The sequence below is a fragment of the Acyrthosiphon pisum genome, chromosome X (assembly GCF_005508785.2).
Source record: "Acyrthosiphon pisum isolate AL4f chromosome X, pea_aphid_22Mar2018_4r6ur, whole genome shotgun sequence".
NCBI lineage: Eukaryota > Metazoa > Arthropoda > Insecta > Hemiptera > Aphididae > Acyrthosiphon > Acyrthosiphon pisum.
The window spans coordinates 128133904-128139062 of record NC_042493.1 but is presented as its reverse complement, the minus strand read 5'-3'; the positions used below and the strand labels follow the sequence as shown (position 1 = coordinate 128139062).

General features: G+C 33.5%; 1 long non-coding RNA gene across 2 annotated transcripts; it reads left to right on the top strand.

Moving 5' to 3' along the window:
• Positions 1 to 10: 10 nt before the first annotated feature.
• LOC107884410 lies at positions 11 to 4799 on the top strand. 2 transcript variants are annotated; one of them, XR_001679896.2, is made up of 8 exons: positions 11 to 289; positions 345 to 542; positions 3018 to 3485; positions 3538 to 3662; positions 3721 to 3897; positions 3951 to 4065; positions 4124 to 4573; positions 4636 to 4799. It is a non-coding gene; the product is annotated as an uncharacterized LOC107884410 (long non-coding RNA). The 2 variants fall into 2 exon arrangements; XR_003840278.1 differs by having other exon boundaries at positions 3018 to 3662.
• Positions 4800 to 5159: the final 360 nt, after the last annotated feature.

Below are 5159 nucleotides of genomic sequence, written 5' to 3'. Positions count from 1 at the left end.
TGTAATACTAAATTACTTACCTGTGAAAAGTTATTTTATCTTGCTTAGAATTGTGGTTCCTAGTTCTACCACACACACATAGCAAATATGCATATTTATAACATAGAGTAAACTGTAAAGTTTACACTTTTACTATTAATGTTTTAAACACTACCACAAAAGTTCACGGAGAAACGCTGTTTGGTCACTTGCCGAAAAACGCATGAGGGTGTTCATCTTCCGTGTGCTAAATGTTCCATTGCCTTCAGTTACAAGTCCAACCTCAAAAAACACTTGAAAAATGTTCAAGGTAAGTATTTTTGTTTTCAACTTCAAATATTTATTTATATTATATTTTTTACTAGGAATCGTACAACCCCAATTCAGCAGGGAAATATACGGATCACACCAGATACAACATATAACTGTTCCGGATATTTCAGCAGGGCTGTCATATGTACGAGATACCATTGTAGACGAATTTTTGAACCATGTGGATGACGATAACTATTACGTACAAGTTGCTGATATCGTCGAAGATCTTGGATTCTGTAAAAAGGAAGGTTGGTAATTTAATTTTATAAGTGCTGTATAGACTAATAAGGGTTTTTTTTTTAAGATTCATACACTACGCCCGATAATAGGAAACGTGTTTCCAGCGCCAACACTAAGTCTGCTGTTAGGGTGAAAAAAATACGCTTGATTCTCTTAAAGTCTTCAGGTATTACTCTAATCTCTACGTCATCAAACAATACAATCATCTGGTATTACGTAAAAAACGTCTACAATAGTCAATAGTGATTCGATTAAATTCGAACTAGTCAATTTACTAAAATCAATTGCGAGTAAAAAATCTGATCAAGTTTAATTTAAAGCTTGAAGCAACATATAATATACCAAATCTCGAATATTCGTCGAAAACCGTGGTTTTCTATGATACCAGAATTCAAGAAATTGTTGAAGAGGCATTTGCTAAATTAATGAAAGAGCAAGACGAGTATGCCAGCAAGAGTAGTGTATTCACATTACAGTAAAGTTAGTTTTAGGTGTATTCAGTAACCGCTGTGTAACAGGAAGCATGAGACCGTAACTTGGTGGTTTCTTAGACCCTTAGACATATATCGCAAGCTCGACTTCTTCCGCGCCTTGGTGACGAACCGCATCCCGTGCTGAGGGGTGCACTGTGCACCCGAGCGCCAGGCAGTGGCCCAAATCATACCGTTTTTACGGTTATTTCGTGAGTTTTGTGAGAACTTCGGCGGCGCCAGGTAACAATCCTGGTCAAGTACTTCCCTTCTGACTAAGACGATACTCCCACAACCTCCTCGGACCATCCACATAAGTACCGGGCGCGCGACAGTCACGCGGGCCCAGGGACAACCAAGGACGCGCCTGGCCGTCGGGCGTGCGCGCCATAATTAATCAGTGTACCGTTTGCACGGCAGGGCTCTCTCTGATTCCCGAGGAACAAGATTTTGGCTTCCGTAATCTAGGTACTCACAATGACCTAGTTCCCGCTAGCGCAAGTATCGGGGTAGGCTTTTGCGTCTGTCCTCGATACTGCCTTAAGATGAGCGGTACGGTTTTTGCGAGCGGATTGCCGTTCCCGCACCGGGTGGTTTCCGTGTTTTATGGTGGCCGGCAGTAGATGGCTGGTCCGGCGTTCCTACTTGCACCTGGTCACTCGCATCACTGATGCGAGCTCTCGATCGAGTTTTGAGTGATAATGAACCGGCGTGTGGCTGTTGGCCCGCGGGTGGGATTAAACGGGGTGGCAGGACTAGAGCAATATAAATTAATATTTGGGGAACAAAAACCCATACTACCACAAATGCCTATACCTGGATCAATGCTCGAGTGTATTGCATGGGATAAAATGCAACGTCGTCCTACTAATGCAGATATCGAAGCAATTCTCAAAAAAACTAATGAGAAAATTAAAAAAAAAAAACAATAGCTTTTCAAAAACACGAAGCCATGAGTTATGGGTTTATCGTTAAAGGAAATAACGAAATACCAGCAAATCTGCTTGAAAAATTCAGAATTCCAACATCATCTGTAATTTACCGTGGAAATTAAAATAATAAGTACGTGGCGAAACATTTTGTAGATAGTGCTATTGAAATAGCTAAAAAAAATTGAAAAATTACTGAAAATAACCATCTCTATTATTTTCATGACTGAACAACGGAAAACACATGATTCTTGTAATTTATGTAAGACCATGTTTTCTCTAAAAAATCATAAAGGTGCAAATCACTGTCATTTGTCATGAAAATTTAGACAATTATTTTGTAATACGTGTAATCTTAAGCTCCAAACACCAAACTTTGTACCTGTATTTTTCTATAATCGAATTATGATGCACATTTTATCGTCACTCGTCTCGACTATGATACAAACTCAATTTCGATCATACCAAAAAGTGAAGAAAAGTTTAATATGTTTTCAAATATATTATCAAATCCTTCACAATAAGATTTTTAGATACATTAAGATTTTTGCAGCTTACCAAAACTTTCAATAAATTTAATTACACAAGGATTCGAAAATTTTAGAGGGACTGCAAAATATTTTTCAACTCAAGAAATACCACTCGTTACCCGTAAAGGGTTTTACCCTTATGAGTATACAGATGACTGGGACAAGTTAGAAGAAACGATTTGGCCTCGGAAAGATGATTTTTACAGTTCATTGAATGAATCACTTATAAATGATAAGCATTAAAATGCAAAGACGTTTTGGGACCATTTCTACTGCCAAATACATCTTGGGGAATAATTATGTGATCTTTATTTAAAAATCGATGTGCTACTGTTGACTGATGTGTTTGAAAATATCGGAGACCTCTGTCTAACTACGTAGCATCTGAATCCATCATTTAACTATACGGCACCTGGATTTTCATTTGATTCTATGATGAGATACACAGGCGCACAGCTTCAATTAATCATAATTTTGATATGCTGTTAATGATTGAAAAATGTAAAATGATTATTTATTTAAAACATTTTAAACAATATTGCATGTTATTATAGGAATTCGTGGTGAATTGACTCAGGTGAATATAAGATATGCAACGGCGAATTTTGAAAAGACACCAGATTATGATCCAACACAACCAAAATCATGGCATATTTATCACAATTGTAAGTATAATTTTATATTTAATATAATATATTATTTAAATTACAGGTAACAACTCGTACGGATTAGCAATGTCACATTTCATGCCATACGGGGGCTTTAAATGGGTTGAACCCAAACTAGAGGGTCTAATGATTTGGACAAAAGATCACCAATCGGGTGGATATACGAGGTTAATATATCATATCCAAAAGAACTTCATGACAAGAATAATGACTTACCATTCCTATTGAAAAATGGTATTCCGCCTGGTTCAAAAGTTAAGAAACATATGGTAACACTTCTTTCAAAGAAAAAATACGTTATACATTATCGTAACCTGCAGCAAGCCATTAAACACGGACTAGTAGTGGAAAAAGGTAACATATTTATTTAATTTATAACATATTTTATTTTATTATAAGTTCACAGAGTTATCCAGTTTGATCAGTCAGAACGTCTTAAGAAATACATAGAATTAAACACTGAGATATGAAAAAAAGCTAGGAACCACTTTGAAAAGGACTTTTTTAAGCTTTTAAACAACGCTGTTTTCGGTATACTTAAATTTATTATATTTTTAATTATTTTACTGATATTTTATCAATATTAAAGGGAAGACCATGGAAAGCCTTAAACGGAGAATTAAAATGGAACTGGTTTGTGGTGAAAAACGATTACAGAAACGTATAAACTGTTCAACATTCAAACATTGCATTACATATGATGAAACTCTCAATTAGTATCATTGGCAAATAAAATCATTGATTTTTTTCAAGCCTATTTATATAAGTAAATATATTCTTAATTTTTTTTATTGCAGCTATATTTTAATATTTTTTTAGTTTTAAACAGGTTTCGCAGTGTTGAAAATGTCTTAAACCATCATGTACGATTACCATCATAACGTTATGCAAGCCCATTATGGAAATAAAATTGATTTCATGTATTCCAATACATGTAAATAATTTCAAACTAATATAATTTGAATATATATTAATTTATAATGCTATTTTAGATTCACTGGTGTACTTTATCCAAACCAATGATTTTTACAAAGACCTAGAGAATAATTACAATTTAATCGTTCGAAAGGACACATCAGAATTACCACAAGACCATCCGTGTTACATTGTTGAATGAAAGAAAATACCAGGACTATTTTTCGACAAAACTAGGGCAGAAATTGTGACAGAATTTTGTGCAGAGATCAATTTCAAGGAGAAGATCAGGGTGAAAGGAATCTAAAAGAATGAAGTGAAAACCACATGAACTTCAATGATCGTTATCGTCATCTTTTTGGAGATGCAACCTTGGATACGAAGACGGAAAATGTCTCAATTAATTTATTCAAACATCAATTTAAGACCATTAAATCAAACAAATTAACTTATAATAGTTTAGATGACAAGAGGGTTATACTTGAGGATAAAGTACATACTCTGAATCACGGTCACTACTTCACAGAGTGAGTTAAAAATAATTTTGTATTTATATTTATTTTACTTATAATATTTTTGAATTTTATAGGAAAGCCGATGCACTAGAGCCAGCCGAATTAATACAACTTATAGAACCCGAACTGAACAGATAGTTTTTATCCTAAAATAGATATGGAATTGTAAAATAACTTTGTAGATATTTAATTTTTGTAAAATATCTACTGGTATAATATATTTTTTTTATTTTGTAAAGTATTCCTGTAGATATTGTTGATAGATATTAAGTCAGGAAAAGTTAGGATAAAGAAAATACTATTAAGTAAAAAAAATAAATATGATATTTATTTACAAAACATTTCAAAAATTATTTACAAAACATTTTCCTAGGCTAAATACTTTATAAAATGTACATTGTTTAGGATTAATCTCCATGTGAAAAATGCAACATGGTAAAGATTTTTGTCGCATGTTTGATCTAATCGAAGGCATTCCATAATAATATTTAGAAATACTTATATGCAAATAAATAATACACTTTAGTATTATAATATTAACCATGATCTTTATTGCTTTTTTTTGTAATAAGCCTAATTCATAAAATAAAATAATAAT